The 17,490-nt window shown below is 34.8% G+C and overlaps 1 long non-coding RNA gene across 1 annotated transcript in view; it reads left to right on the plus strand.

Annotated features, from left to right (window-relative positions):
* Nucleotides 1–2,404: 2,404 nt before the first annotated feature.
* LOC116456923 (uncharacterized) overlaps nt 2,405–17,490 on the plus strand; it is a 28,605-nt gene continuing 13,519 nt past the window's right edge. Inside the window, exon 1 of the long non-coding RNA XR_004244846.1 lies at nt 2,405–2,570. This is a non-coding gene — a long non-coding RNA (uncharacterized LOC116456923). The remainder of the gene's footprint in view (nt 2,571–17,490) is intronic.

Genomic DNA, 17,490 nt, shown 5'->3' on the forward strand with positions numbered 1-17,490 from the left:
TTTTTGGTGCACTTATTCTTTGATTGATAGAAAAACCTAACAGTTTCCTTATTGCAAGTAGAGATCATAAAAATGTTTAGAATATTTTTCTAACTTTCATGTTTGTTCTATAATTCACATTCTAAGTTACAATGATGTATTTCACATGCACATGGAGCAACATGACAAGTTCTCCAAATCCCGGTCCAATCCAAATGCTTACTCTTCACTCCTCCTATAAGGAAATTCTAGAAACACCATTGCTTAACACAGGAGAACTAGCACTATGTTTATATATGCGTTAAAACAAGAAAATGTATTTGCTTTCACATCACCCCTTTGACTTTTGTCAGAAAAGCATTAAAATCATCATTGTATAAATAAATTGAAAACGGAGGCACAGAGGTTGCAACAATTAAAAATAAAATTTAAAAAATGTAACTAGTTGAGTGCAGGGCAAAATTCTGAAACCTACTCTAATTATTATAAACTTGGTCTTTTATTCATGGTATCTTAATGGAAAGTAATCTGTATATTTTAATTCCATGGCCAAGATAATTTAGATGAAAGTGTTGCAAGTCCTCATTATTAATAACCACTCATGAATATTATGACAAGATTTAGTTTTTTGCCCTGTAGTTATAGTTGAGCTTCCACATTCAAGCTGGCCTTTAATTTCTTAAACACTATTTTGGCTATGGAAAAAAATACAGCCTTAAGGGAAAAAAGTATAATAATTATAGTATTAACTCACAAGAAAGCTTTGTGCTATTAATCTGGAATCTGGGCCTTTAGCCCACATATCCTTAACATAAATACCCTTTTACACAGATGAAAAGTGCGGAAAACTGAAATCTGAAAAAGTCAATTATTCCTAAGCATTCTCCAAAAGGGAGAAAAGCCAGTGCTTTACACCAACTGGCAACTTATATGAGTCTAAAATTGAAACTTTTTCACTGTTTAAGTTCTAGAACAGTGGACCCCAACCTTTTTGCCACCAGGGACCAGTTTCATGGAAGACAATCTTTCCACAGACTTGTGGGTGCAGGAGGATGGTTTTGGGATTAAACTGTTCCACTTCAGATCATCAGGCATTAGATTTTCATAAGGAGTGTGCAACTTATATCCCTCACATGCACAGTACACAGTGGGGTTCACATTCCTATGAGAATCTAGTGCCCTGCTGCCATTGATGTGATGGGAGGCGGAGCTCAGGTGGTAATGCTCTCCTGCCTGCCACTTACCTCCTCCTGTGCAGCCCAGTTCCTAACAGACCATAGATCCATATCAGTCCATGGCTCAGGGGTTGGGGACTCCTGATCTAGAAGGTATCAGCATGATAATATCCTTTTGAATTCATTCATATACTGAAAGCATATTATATGGCAGCTACTGTTTCAAATACATGGCATAGGATCCCCCACATCCATGTCTTTTCTATATGATTCTAAACTCACTGAACAGACTTTCTGGCAGAGGGGTGGAGGCCTGATCATCTGACTCCAAGGACTTCCCAGGGATTCTCAAAGTGGGCACAAGGACAGAGAGAGAGTCAAGCCCTTTTCCAACAGTGGCAGCTACAGGGCAAGTGACTCAAGGGATGGCAGTCATCATGTGTCCCAGCTTTTCTGGAAAGGGAGAGCATAAAATGGACATGCAAAGTCAGCAAATACAAGAAATATGAAGACAACTCTCCGGTAGTTATGAACGTACTGGGATCCTTCCAATTTTTTTTCTTTTTAAATAAAATATTTCAATTTGTGTTTATGCCTCTTTAGATCAAAACATGCCTTATTTATGCAAGAGTCTGGTAGTAGAAAAGAAAAAGCACTGTATCATGTAGTAAGTGCAATAACAGAGAAAAATCTAGGGCACTGTGGGAGTTTAGAAAATAATAATTCTCTACACCAGCATTGAGGAAAACAATATTTACTAGAGAGGTGTGCTAAGTTATTATTTTTTGTTTTGTTTCTAAGTGTATTTATTTGTTTCAACATTTTGTAGAGAAAATCTGGAGTTGTGGGTGGGAAAGTATACAAGATAGGCATGCTAAGGGCTTTAGGAAGAAGGGGAAATTATCAAGCCAGAATCAAGAAAATATGAAACACAAGAAAATTCATAGTGATTGACAATGGTTAGAGCAGAGGCTCATGTTGAAGAGTAAGAGGAAACAAGCCTTTAAGACACTGTATCTGAGTTCTGTAAGCACTGTAGAAAAGTATGTATTGGATCAAGCAAAATGGCTCACTTCCTTGAAATATGGAAGAATAAATCTGTGTAAGTATGGCTGATCCAGCGTATCATGGAAAACTGTCCACACAGCTTGAGTGATTGATTTAAGGGTTTACACATGTCTCAACTCAGAAATCCAAGCTCTCCCCAGGACTGTTCTAACGGCAGTTCTAAAAGCCTCTTGCATTGGAGGCCAGGTAGATGTGAAGCTTGGCAGTGCTTGGACACAGACTCAACCATACGGAGAATATCAGCCTGTAGCAGGTAAACAAGAGCCCAGCACAGAAGAAAAGGCAGAGCTACAAGAAGACAGTGCCATATTATTTTCATTGGAATCTATGTACCCATCTATGCCTGAGGTAAGATCCACCTCATCCTTCTAAAATACCATATTTTGATCAATTTGGCTCCATGGGGCTTCTGTTACTTGCAATGTAAAATATACCAATTACACTCAAGCTAGAAAGTGTTTCTCCTATTGGATAAATGCAATCCATGTTGTAAAACTGATTTAAGAGCTAGGAGATAACACAGATAACATGTGCACCAGCTTACGTTGTGTCATAGATGAGAAAATTGAGAAATAAAGCAGGCAAGTAGCTTTCCCCATACAAGTTGAATTGGTATCAGAGAAATCCCTTCATTAGCAATTGGTAGATATTCTATTTCACAAGTGTATACGTGTGCCATTAACTATGCATGATTGCATATATATGCACACATGCAAGCATATATATAAAAGGCAAAATCATGTACTGTATATGTTTGTTATATAGTATATTCAGACACACATATATAAAACCTAATGCAATTAGTACTATCTATCGACAACGACTTACTTGACTTCAGAGTGGTTACTTTGCACAATGAGAACAGAATAAATATATGTGGACTTTGGAATCACTGGGTATAGCTCATTGGCCTGAAATGACACCAGGGCAGAGAGGGGCTTATTTCAGGGTAGAAGATCCAAATATATTCTTCATATCATTTTATCTATTGCTCTTTTCAATAATTTAAATATTATTTGTTTCTTTAGGTATGTTTCCATTTTACTTTTAGGATGACACATCAAGGTCTAGGTGATTGCTTAAGCTCGTTACTCAGGATGCCGTATCACTGCTGGCTAGAATATGTCTTTGGCAAGTGTTGTTACCATGTCCACCAACTTTATGTAGCATACTTGGTTCAGATTTGGAAGCACTGTTTTTTTTTCCTCATTTAAGCGGCTTATGATTAGGGAGGCTGACAAGAATTTAACATGAGTAAGCCTCTGGCAGTGAGAACAGAACTTCTTAATGCTCAGCAGTTAGCACTAAAGACATCAGCACTTGACAATGGAATTAAACTGTCCTTTGACAACAAGAGTTTATGATGACAGTCTAATTGTTCTTTCTCCCAGAAATATCAAAGAGAAAACTGTCCTGTCCTAGCTGCATAAGGAAGGAATAAAGAATATAAAAATCTTATTATGCTTCATGCCCCTGTTAGAAAACATTTTAAAAAATTAAAAAATTAAAAATGAAGCTCAAGTAAAATTTAAAACACTCCAAATCCAAATGAAAAAATATTTAGAGAGGTTGAATTTTTCAAAAGCTATAGAGACTTGATCATATAGCAGAGGAAAGAACAATAATTTTAGAATGAAATAATAATAAATCCTGGTTTTATGATGTTTTTATAATGTATCAACATAATTTTCTAAGCATCAGTCCTACCTCACATGTCTTGGATTAGGATTCAAAATTTTGAGGCATAGCAATTATAACATAAAAACATACAATATCAGAGAAACATATGTATTGAAAAGGAATAGAGGTAAGGAAAGAGGGGATGTTATCAAGTTGGTCAGTATTTGGTGTCAAGCTCAACATATAACTCAAAAGCATTCTCAGGCTCTTCCAGATGCATATGACAACCTCTTAGAATTGAAAGATGGTTCAGGCATCATCATCTACTATAGTGTTTCTACAAAATCCATGTCTAATGGGTATTATTGCTGGGCAGCGACAGATCAAATTCAATAATTTTATCTTCTATGTGAAGAAACAAAAAAGTGGTAAAATAAATTGTTCAAGGTCACATGAAGTTATAAATTGTTCAAGGTCACATGAAGTTTTTTGTCAGAACTGGTTCTAAATTAGGTCACTCTCCAATCTAAAGCCATTTTTCCTTTTTTTTTTTGTCTGAAGCAACATCTTGTTCTTCTTGGACTCCACATAGTATTCTAAAGAGCAAGAATGGCTCATCTCTTATATTTATTAGAGGACCCAGTCTAGTGCCCATCATAGAGTAAAACATAAAGTGACTGTTGTAGGTTGAAATGTTTCCCTAAAAAGCCCTATGTTGAAGGTCCCTAATACTTCAAAATGTGCCTTTATTAGGAAGTAAGGTCATTGAAGATATAATTAGGTAGGTTAAGAAGAGGCCATTCTAGAGTACAATGGGACTCTAATCTAATGTGACTGGTATTCTCATGTAAAAAGGAAATTGGGACATGAAGGTGCACATACACACAGAACACCATGTGAAGGTAAAGGCAGAAATAAGAATGATGCTTCTAAACAACCAGGAATACCTAAGATGGTTAGACAATTACCAAAAACTATGCAATGCCCATGGAATGGAATGTTATTGTACCATATAAAACAGAACATTATAGAATATGTGACCACATGATGAACCTTGAGGAAATCAAGCTAACTGAAATAATATAGTCACCGAATAAGTGCTGTATGGTCTCACAAGTGGAATATAACAACATCAAATTCATACAGGCAGATAGGCAGGGATGGGGAGCAGGGGAAATGAGGAGTTGTAGGTCTGAGGATACAAACTAGCATTTACTTATGTAAAGTGAATAAGTCTAGAGGTCTAATGCATAGCAGAAGAATTATAGTTAATAATATTGTATTGCATATTAGAAATTTACTAACAGTAGATTTCAGACACATATCACACATACACACAAAAAGAGTAACTATGTAAACAGATGGATATGTTAGTATGATTCACTGTGGTAATCATTTCAGTATGTATATGTATATTAAAACATATACAGCTGAAACATATACAACTAAACAGCAGCATAAGAAAAATAAGCATAGTTATATCTGTACATTTTTTTATACAAAGGCGCCATTGGGCATGAAACCACATAGAAATCATGACAATAAGAGCACAATACACATAGATTAGTTGACCCTAGTTTTCTCATCTCTAAATTTGTATAATAAAATTTTACTTTCAAATTTGTTTTAATGGTTAAAAAAACGTACACATGCAACATGCTTGATGCTAGGAAAGTTATCAGAAATGGATAGCCTCTCAAATTCTGTCAGTTTTGAAATGGAAAGGTGGTTCTGATCTTACTTGTGTGAATCCGGAAGCATCAAAATACTTCACATTCAATTTTTTTAGTTAGTTACTCCCAATTTGATAACATGAGTTCATAGCATTTTGAGGAATGAGCTTACAGCCTTGACCACAGAGCGTCCAAGAAGAAATGCCCTCTAGTGGACGTTTTATCCCCACTCGGAGGATGCTTGGGAGGATCTCTTAAGTGTCTCATTTTTTTCTCTAACATATTTTACAAGTTAAAAATATATATATTTTTTCAGAACAGTCATTAATACATTAATTTACTTCTTGAAATTTACTATCTTCAGATAGATTAGATAGTGTTTTGATGAAATTATCTAAAACAAATTCTGGTAAAATATAGACTAGTAACTCATACATCTGGATTTTATTACTGATTCTAAGGGTGACCTTCGGCAAAACCTGGTTTCTTCTATTTTTTTTCCCCTACCTGAAACATCAGAGCTCAAAATACCTGACATCAAGTCATCTAGCTGGAGAAATATCAACTTTGTATCTAATCATATTACACTTGATTATAAAGAGAAAATAAGAAGTCCCTTCTGTAGTATTTACCTAGGTATATCATATACATGTAGTTTCAATAAGCAGAATAAATATTGGATATATTAAATAGTCTAATGCAAAAATCCTGATTTGAAAGCAAGACTCCTTTTGTATATGGTGTCATGTTTTATATTTCAGGAGAAAAAGAGTAAAGATTTGAGAATCGAATTTTACCGTGGGGAGTCCCTGATGTAATTCCAGTTTTCCCACTTCAGAAGATTAATCTTGAAAAACTTAGGGAAAGAAAAAATGTGTAAAGATGGCTTTTAAAAGGAAAAGGTAGAAAAATATAAATGTAGTAAAATAAGAATTTAGCTACAAGGACTGGGCTACGATTTGTTATTCAGAGTGCAAAAGAAGATATGAGTTTAGAATATATTCCATATTTATAATAATCTTATATTTGTTTTATTATTTCTATTTTGATTTACCTTTATCTTATATATAATATATGGTACCTATATATAACTTATATATAATATATGGTACCTATATATAACATATATAATATATGGTACCTATATATAATTTATAAGAGTGAAAAAATATATAATAAAATATTTTGGGATGCATGCTTTAAATCTGATAGTTAAACATGATCATTGAGTCTTTCAAGCCCAGAAATAAATTTCTGCATTATACATACAGTCAATTGATCACCAATAAGGATGCCAAAAACACAAAATACTGAAAGGAGAATATTTTCAACAAATTGTTTTGGAAAAACTAGGTACCCCCATACACGAGAATGGATTTGGACCCTTCGCATACACTGTACACAAAAACCTACTTAAAATGGATTAAAGACAAACATAAGACCTGAAATTATAAAACTACTGAAAAAACAATAGGGAAAAAACTATACGACACTGGTCTGGGCAATGCTTTTTTGGAATTGACCCCAAAAGCTCAACCAACAAAAAACAAAAATAGACAAATGCAAATTCATCAAACTAAAAAGCTTCTGCACAGCAAAGTAAACAACAGAGTTAAGAAGCAATCTATAGAATAGAAAAAAAAATTTGCAAGCCATACATCTGATAAGGGATTAGTATCCAAAATATCAGAGAACTCAATAGCAAGAAAACAACCTGATAAAAAAAAAACTAGACAGAGGATCTAAATAGGTATTTCTCAAAAGAAGACATAAAAATGGCAAACAATTATGTAAAAAATTTCTAAACATCACTAATTAGGCAAATGCGAAGTGAAAGCACAATGAGATATTACTTCACACCCATCAGGATGGCTATTATATATATAAATAGACAATGTATTGGTGAGGATATGAAAAGAAAGAATTTAAACATTTTAATACTATTGGTGAGAATGCTGACTGGTAGAGCCACTTTGGAAAATAGTATGAAGGTTTCTCCAAATATTAAAAATAAAACTATCTTATGGTCCAGCAATTCCTTTTCTGTGTCTTTGTGTATATATACATATATACACACACACACATTCAATAAATGATTGAAATAATCTCAAAGAGCTATTAGAATGCCCATGTTCATTGCAGCACTATTCACAGCAGTCAAGATATAGAAACAAATATTACTCAGTCATTAAAAAGAAATGAATTATACATTTGTTACAGGATGAATTGATCTGGAAGACACCATTCTAAATGAAATAGCCAGTCTTTTAGAAAGGCAAATACTGTATGATTCTACTTATATGAGGTATCTACAATTTTCAGACTCAAAGAATCAGAAAAGAGAGTGGTAGTTGCCAGGGTCTGGGTTAGGGGAAGGAGGAGTTGTTATTCAAAGGTATAAAGCTTCAATTACGAAAATGAATAAGTCGTGCAGATTTTCTGTATAACATAGTGCCTATAGTTAACAGTACTGTATTGAGTACTTAAACATTTGTTAAAAGAGTAGGTCAGATGTTAAGCATTCTTACCACCCCCTCCCCCACCCACACACACACTCACACACAAAAGAGACATAAGAAAATTTTTGGTGGATGAATGCACTTGTACCTTGATTATACGGATAATATCATAGATGCATGTGCATGTCCAAACTCACCAAATTGTATAAATTAAACACGTGCAAAGTGTTTTGTTTGTTTGTTATCGATTATATCTTAAAGAAAGAACGGAAGGGAAAGGGAGGTGAGGGGAGGAAAGGGAAGGGAAAGGTGGAAAGAAGGAAGGAAAAGGAAACCACGATGGTAGCATTATGTGCAGGTGAAAGTTACCAGACTTTCAGAAGACAAGTAAGGTCTTCTCACTTGGAGATTTATGAAAAAAAAAAAAAAAAAAAAAAAAAATAGGAAATAAGTTTTAAGGAAATGTTAAGCAGAGTTGCACACTAATGTTACAGTTCAATGAAACTGACAGCAAATCATCAGACATAGTCATTTCCACAATACGCAGACTAAGATTTTTATCTGAATATTTTCTGCTTTCAGTTTATATTTTACTTGATTATCTGCAACTCCGAATTTATCTAACGATATCTTAATCCTAATTCAACATTCTGTAGTGTAACAACAACAGATTGTGGCTCAGAAATAATAAAATCCTAAACAGGTATGGTTAAAGTTACCCTTTATGCCTAATGGGTCATTGTAATGTAAGCCCAAGTAGGCAGATTTAACAGGTGTTGTTTGATTGGCAATAGTCTTGCTCCCCTGCCTCTTTCCCTTGAGAGTGAGTGAGACACTTTCTAGCTGCGTTGGTCTACATGCAGCATACTGGCTAAATTTTAGGGAAAAGTGTCCCTTCCTAGAAAAGAGAGCACAATTTGACCTTCATGTGATACATCACCCATGATAAATATGTATGTGTGCATATATATATATATATATATATATATATTTCTTGCTTAGACACATCAGACAATGTCAAATAATCATGAGCCCTTTGATAAAATATTAAAATGTTAATCTTTAAAACTTTTATGGAAAATATGAAGGAAAGGGAGAGGAAATAAACAACAGTATTCATTAACGTGTAGTTATGCATTTGTCCTTAATATTTTCTTTGGGTTATGTTTACAATTTGAAATTTCATGTTCCATAGACAAACTTTAACCACATCTGGCCTGTGTGTCTTCCGAATGAAAAGCAGTAGATGTTTGTTTCTTTTCTATCACACTAGAAGACACGAGATATTTGGAGATGAAATATCATTATGATTGTCTCTGAAAGCTAAATACATATCCAAAAATGTTGATTGTAAAAAGCATTTGGGTGGCCAATGTTCCAATAACTTGATTAGTCTGGAAATGCAAGCTAATGCTTATGAGCACTGCAAAATTAAATTCTAAATAGGTGTATTGTTATTCTTAGGATAATATCACTACCAGTTTCCCTATGTGTACTGTTGTGGTGAGAAAATATAAGATTTTTCTTAAAAAAGAATGTTCAGAGACTCTATTAGGTTAAATTAAACATTGCTGTAGAAAAACTGATGTTAAGTTCATTGATTTTTATTTCATGACAGAAATGATGTCAAGGTCCCATTTCATTTCAAGGCCCCCATACTTGCTGTTCCAACTGTCTGGAATGTTCTCATTCCCAAACACATCTAACTCTTTGGCCCTCCAAGTCTCTTCAAATGTTACCTTTCTCATAAGTCTTCCCTGTATACCTTTCCTAAATTTACTACCTCGTACCCCAGTATTACATGTGCCCTACTATTCTACGTTATCATTTATCACTACCTACCAACCTATTATCTATCTTGCTTGTTTACTATGCTTATGACAGGTTGTGTTCTGTCTGCCTCCTCCACAAGGAAGAAAGCTCATGAAAGAGAGACATTTGTTTATTGGGTTCACTGTTACATCTCCACGTTCTAGACTGAGGCCTGGCATATAATTGGGGCTTAATAAATGCTTTTTGAATAGTACACATAATCTTATTTATTTCTCACAACCAAGAAAAGTAGATATTATCTGTGCCCTTAGCTAAATAAACGGAGGGCCCAAAGATAGATAGTAAATAACTTGCTCCAAACCTCAGAACAAGGAATAGTCTTTCTCTGAGAGATTAAATACGTAAAAGGAGAGCGAGGAAGCTGGATGCCACAGCGAAGCTGGATGACACAGCTGAGGTGGGCTAGGAAGAGAGGTCGGACCTGTTTTGTGGTTACTCTAGGAGTCAGGGAGACGTCAATGGAGAGAAAGCAGGAAAATGAATTTTAGATCTCAGCAGAGATGGACAGAATTACAATGCATCATCTATGGACAGAGGGAGTTCCTGGAAAATGGAGACGTTCAAGGAGGATGTGAATAATCAGAATTCAGGGCTGTTGCAGTGATGATTATATTCTGAGAAGGAACATAGATCAGATGTTTTTTAAGGACCCTGCACGATTTCCAAATATAAATTTTTAATAACACTTGGCTGCCAATGACGCCAATTACTAAGCTTCTCTGGAAAAAGAAAGGCTGGGATTTCCAATAGAAGTAACAAAAAAATCACGTTGTTCTATTTTGAAAAACTAAATTATAGCTCCAAGGAGAAAGCTTGGGGATGATGGAAATAGCCTTCACAGAGCAACTACTGTACCAAACACTGTGCGAGTCACTCCACTCACATTTTCTATTTTTCTGCATATACCATTTCAAATGAGGATCCTAAGATTAGAAGTCAAATGACCCGCTCAAGGTGAACGCAGTGACAAAAGTGCAGATGTAAGACACAAGGAGACTTTCAACAAACTCACTCCCAGCTCTATACTTTGCCAACTATGTTCTAGCTAGACTTGTTAAAAATAGGAAATACATTAGTTCAAAAATATAAACGAACAGAGAACAACTTAAGAGTATTTTGTGGCTCAGATAAAGAAATCTGAATCTTTGTAAATTAGCTTTGCTTATCTTAGAAGAACAATTTAAAAGTATTTAAAACCACTTGTGATGATGAGTTCTGAACTTGAGCTAAGCAGAATTGAAACAAGCATGCAGCAGTCAACCTGCATTGGCCATTTTTTTCCACGTTAGAAACTGAAAAATGGTTATATGTTTCAGAATAAAACATTCCAGTATATTCATAACTTACTGTATATTTTTAAAAGATAGGTAACTTGGTAACTTGGTTGATTGATTCATTTATTACTCATAATTTTGTTTTAATATATCACCATGTTTTATACAGCTTTGTCTTTTGAATTTTTTTAATCATAAAAGAAGCAATGACTCTATGAACTCTAGAAATTAGAAAAAAAAATCCTAATTTACTATTCTTAAAATCTTTGCTCTCCAGGAATAAACTGTGTTTATCAGGCAACTTGGCATGGATTTATTAGTCAGCTAATAATGCAACAACAACAAACAGTTATATAGTATTTGTTCCATGGCTACACTTTCCTATATGATTAATTTAATCTTCACTTCAAATACAACATGCTATTGTATTTCCACTTAATAACAGTGGAAACTCTGGCAGAGATGTTAAGTAATGTGCTGAATGATACGCAACTAGTGTTACATTTAGCACTGGACTAGAAATTTTGGGGAATTAAAAATTTATATTTTAGATGTATCACCCATCCTTAATAAAAAAATCTGAACTATTTGATTATTGAGTCAATTAATACATAGGTGAATGAAAGGATCAATAAATTACATAATTAATAAAAGAGCCAAAGAACAATGTATATTATATGATCAAATGCTATCTTTGTGGTTATTAAATTGAATTTTTTGGAAATCTACAGACAAAGGAATACAGAGTAGAACTGGTGTTTAAGGGAAATGAAGTAATATCGAGCTTCAGAAAAGCAGAAGTAATCTAATTAATTTAACAAATACATATTATTCACATCATGCTAGAGAGTCATTGGACTACATTTTACAGCTATAGAAACGTGTGGTATGTCCTCAACATCTTTCTAGTGGGAGAGAAAGATTGTAAACAAATAATTGCAAGAAGGTTTGGTTTAGGTGATGGTAGAATACCCTAAGATGTAGAAGTTTACAGAAGAGAAAGGCAAGGCTGAGTGCTTTTTTAAATGTTGATAGAAGATGAATATTGATAACATGTGTAATTAAATTCAAATTACCATTCATGGCAAAGAGTTCTTGTGCCAGTGTCCCCATGCTTTAAATTTGCTTGAACTCATTTTTTAAACTTCAGTGAATGTTACAACTGAATGTTGTATACACCCCATAAATAGGAAATGGACCTTAGATTAGTTTTCTGTTTTTTGTGAAGCCAAATGGGGTCTCTGTCATTAGAGTAAATTAGTACTCTAAGATTATTTATTTAACTAGAAAAATATGCAGATGCCAAATTTTCATATGAACATTATCAACAAAGACTGCTGATCTAATGTCACATTTCAGAGAATCTATCTATACCAATGGCACAAAAAGGACTACCTTATTAAAATAAATATCTTTTGTAACTGAATTTCCCTTGCAGATCTGTTTTTATATATTTGTATATTATTCATCTTTTAAGAAAGTAGGAGATTATTCAGATATAGCATTTTAAGTGGAGATGTGTCTAGGGGACTCAGAACAAATGTCAAGAGTGACACCAGTCTAAGAGCACAATTACTTGCTTAATGACTCATAATTTGTGTCCAGCAATGCATGCTGTGATGCTGCGATGGATGGAAGTGTCAAATACTTATAGTGAAGATTTCAGATGATACCACCACAACAAAGGGCATTTAGGTAAGTCCAGGAATCAAAGGACTTTTACTGTTCATCAAAAATTGAAACAGCAGTTGATGAAGATTCAAAAAGTGCAGAAATTAAAAAACCTCCAAAGATTATCAGACAATATAGCATCCAGGAATGGAATACAAGTGGCATAGAAAATAATTATCATGTCAAGTTCTATTGTGGGATTACATTTCTGTTATTAAACCAATTTGGTCCTTTGAATCCATAATGCTCATTTTGAAATCAATTATGTAGTTTTAGGGGAGGTGGAAATGAAGAAAGGGAATGACATTTTTTAGTTGCAACTAAATTTCAACAAAATTCTAGGCTTTTGCCAATGCAATGAGTTAAATGTGAACACTCTCCTCAAAAGAAAGAACACTTTTGAGGACATCTTTATTTGATACATATAGAGTATGCACAATATTATCTTACAACTTGTGTATCCTTCTTATATATGTTAACATGTTGTATGTATGTGGACCATTTCCGAGTGAAACCAAACAATGAGTAATTATTTACTGAGGAACAAGTTCATAAAGTGGACCTTTTCTGTCCAGATTCACTGAATTCCTCCTTTGCATGCAAAACAACCCATAATCAGGTGCCAGAATAGTTAACTGAGAGTCTACCTATTAAGAGTGCAGCAAAACAACATGGCACATGGATACATATGTAACAAACCTGCACATTGTGCACATGTACCTTAAAACCTAAAGTATAATAATAAAAATAAAAAAAGAGTGCAGAACCAAATAGAAACTGTATTTCAAATCAAAAGGATATTGCTAATTGTCATATTGCTAACTGTGTGCACTTTTTCAATATGAATACTTAAGCCTCATTTTCCTTCTTTTTTTTCTTTTTTTTTTTTTTTTTGAGACAGAGTCTCCCTCTGTCACCTAGGCTGGAGTGCAGTAGCTCGATCTCTGCTCACTGAAACCTCTGCCTCCTGGGTTCAAGTGATTCTACTGCCTCAGCCTCCCAAGTAGCTGGGATTACAGGCACGTGCCACCATGCCCAGCTAATTTTTTGTATTTTTAGTAGACACGGGGTTTCAGCATGTTGGTCAGGCTAGCCTCAAACTCCTGACCTCGTGATCCACCCACCTCAAACTCCCAAAGTGCTGGGATTACAGGTGTGAGCCACTGTGCCCGGCCTCATTTTCTCTGGAGATAGCCTGAATAGCTATCTAGGATAGTTGGGATATAGCTAACTTATCCCATTTTGGAATGAGCTCCTCTTCAATAATCTAGTTGGTGGCTTTCCTCAATTTACTTAATTTTGCTGCTTTCAGCATCATATTGTTAAAAATAGAGTTTCAGTATACCCACCTTTCAAAGTGATACCTAGTTCACTAATTAGCACAAAGTCCCTTTCCAGCTGTTCCTTTTCTGTTTTTGCTGAATCTAATACCAAAGCCCTTACAACTCACAACCAGTGTAAGAAGCCGTCAGTTTCTAAGAGAGAGCAATCCAAAGATTCCCTGAAGTGAATATAGAGCAATAAAAATGAACACAAGTATGGGATTCCAAACACGGCTTTGCTTATTGGCTCTTCTGAAGGAACTCTAGTTTATTTACAGCTAACTAAGACCTTGGAAAAACAAGTGGACTCAATCTCTGCTCACTGAATTCTCAGCATACTATCTATGTAGCCTCTCCATTCTGCTTTTACCCTCCACTTTGTAAAGTGTCCTTCATTAACAGGACATGTCCAACAGAAGCATCCTATGGAAACACATCCTATAGAAACATCTTTGTTTACTTGTTCCTCGCAGAGATTAAAAGGGAGGGAATCAATATACCTTCGTGCTAGCTTATCAAAACTAAACATGCACTAAATTGTACGTTTAGGAAATAGAAGAGGAGTCTTAGACTAACTCACGTTTTCCTTTGACATGTTTCTTCAAACATCCAGACCTTTTCCCGAGAGTGAAGAGGCAGCCTATTTGGATAATAATAGAATCATTACGGGCCAATATTTATAATGTGCCTGCACTTTACAGAAGAACTTCTGAACGATCAGGGAAAGCAGCAGAATGCATTGTCAAACTGTGCACTAAAAAAAAGTTTAACAGTAACTCAAAAGCCAAAGTGTTCTCATGTCTAAAGATGGATTTCCCTGTCAACTCAGTACCCTGGGCCCCTTAAGCAGTAGCAGTAAGTACAATTTATTCATCAATTGAAGGGTGAGAAAGGCCATTGCTAACAATGTATCTTAAAGGATAAGGTATATACATTTAGCTTCAAGTAAATTCTAATGTCTTTACGTTATAATTCAACTTATGGAATCTTTACTGGTATCTCTGCAAAGAAAGAATCAAGTAAAAAATGTGGAAAGATATTCTCATGTTTCAAAGAATAACAGCAAACACAGTGTGTGATTATCTGGGTATATGCAATACTGATAAATGAATTTTTAATGGTTGCATTTGCAGTATCATCTATGTATGTATGTATATTTCCACTTAAATACTTATGATTTTTGAGTGGAGAATCAAAGTGTATTAAAAGTCATTAAGAGGTCAGAAAATTCTGGTTCAAGATCTAACCCTGATAACAACCACAAACTTTTGAAAAAAGCAGTTAATCTCCCATTTGCTCACCTTCCACCTATGCCAGGCTTTCCTGGAACTTTCAGTAGTGTCCCTCAAAACAAGATCAGGTCACTCCTTGAAGTGCTAAGAAGCTCCCTGCACTAGGAACCACCAAACATAAAATGTAACCCATTTCTTGCACTCTTTCCTATTTTTCCCTGTGACTATGAAAGTACTGTCCTTTGTATTATTTTCCCATCTCTACATAACAATTAGCACATAAATAAATGCTTAAAGCAGCACAACTCCTTATTGTCTCTAAATTTTCGTGTGTCGGAATTTCTGGGATGTCTAGCTGGGCCCTCTGCTTCAGTATCTCACTGGTCTTCCTCAAGTAAGATTGTTGCCTAGGGCTGACTTTTCACAGCCAGTTCCAAGCTCATTTGGTTTGTTGGTAAAATTAATTGCTAGTGGCTAAAATGACTGTGGGCCTGAGCTTCCTGCTGGCTGTTGACGTGACAGGCCACTTTTGGCTCCTAGAGAGTGGCTATAGTTCCTTGCCATGTGGCCCTCTTGATATGATGTCTACCTCAGAAAATCTTACTCTTTCAAAGCCGCCAATGTGTAAAGACTCTTCACAGGAAGGTCTAGGTACCTCTTTAAGGACTTTCACCTGATTAAGCCAGGCCCACTCAGGAGGACCTCTCTGGATAAAATAAACTGATTGTCTGCAAATAAGAATAACTTTGTTGCTTTCTTCTTGTTTCCTATGTAGTTAATTTACATTTTTAACTCATTTTATTACATAGCAACTCAAATATAATTTTGAATACATTTGTGGTAGTACATTTTTAATTTTTGTTGTTTTTGTCTGGAAATACAGTGTTTCTAAGCATAAAAATGTGTATGTTTGTTTTTGATTTTTAAATAACCGTCATTACGTTTAGAATGTTTATCTTTCTGCTATTACTTTGTTGTGTGAATTTTTGAAAACAACAAGGAGTATAGATTTTTTTAGTATGTTACTTGCACCTATAAAATGACTTACTCTTTAATACCTAATGTGATATAATTAATAAATATATTTTATGCTCTTGACCATATATATGTCCTTGTGATAAATACCACCCCATATCTGGTGTATTTAGAAATTTCTAATATTTTTTCCTACATATGAATGAATTTTGCCCATAATTTCAGTTTCCATTTGTCGCTTATTCTATTTTGGTTTTAATAACTAAAATGAGTTGGAAATTTTCTTCTGTTCCTATTAATCTAAAATGGTTTTACATGATGAAGATTACCTAGTTTTTGAAATTTTATAAAAGCATCAGAACCTGGTATTAATATTAAAATTCTTTTAAGTCGTATATTTCTTCTAAAATCAATTTGTGTTGTTTTTTAGTTTGGTATTTCACTTAACTGGAATACAGTTGTTTATGTTTTAAAATTTTTTTAATCTTATTTTTTAAAGTCTTGTTTTTTCCTCTATTTATACCTTTTCTTTTCTTTCTTTCTTTTTTTTGGGGGGGGGACAGAGTCTCGCTGTGTCACCCAGGCTGGAATGCGGTGGCATGATCTTGGCTCACTGCACGCTCCACCTCCCCGGTCCATGCCATTCTCCTGCCTCAGCCTCCCGAGTAGCTGGGACTACAGGCACCCGCCACCACGCCTGGCTAATTTTTTTTTTTTTTTGTATTTTTAGTAGAGATGGGGTTTCACTGTGTTAGCCAGGATGGTCTTGATCTCCTGACCTTGTGATCTGCCCGCCTCAGTCTCCCAAAGTGCTGGGATTACAGGCATCTGTTTTATTTGATTAGTCTTGAGAAAAAAAGTTATCTATTTTGCAGTTAGTCCAGAGTTGATTTTATGGTTTTTAACTTTCCTTGTTGTTTTATTTTCTATTTAGTTTGTTTTTTCTCCTATTTCACGATTTTCTTCTTTTCAATATCATCATGTTTATTCTGTTTGTTCTTCTGAGCCTTTACAGCTGAAATGCTACCTCCTCTTTTTCTTCTCCCATCTGCTTCAACTCCTCTTCTTCCTCTATAACTTTCTTCCTCCTCCTTTTCCTCCTCCTCCTTCTCCTGCTCTTCCTCCTTCTCTTTCTTCTTCTTCTGCTTCTGCTTCATTTTTGGCTCAGAATATTTAGGGATATTCTCTTATTCTTTGACAGTATTTAAC

This window comes from Hylobates moloch, unplaced genomic scaffold, assembly GCF_009828535.3.
Source record: "Hylobates moloch isolate HMO894 unplaced genomic scaffold, HMol_V3 SCAFFOLD_17, whole genome shotgun sequence".
Taxonomy (NCBI): domain Eukaryota; kingdom Metazoa; phylum Chordata; class Mammalia; order Primates; family Hylobatidae; genus Hylobates; species Hylobates moloch.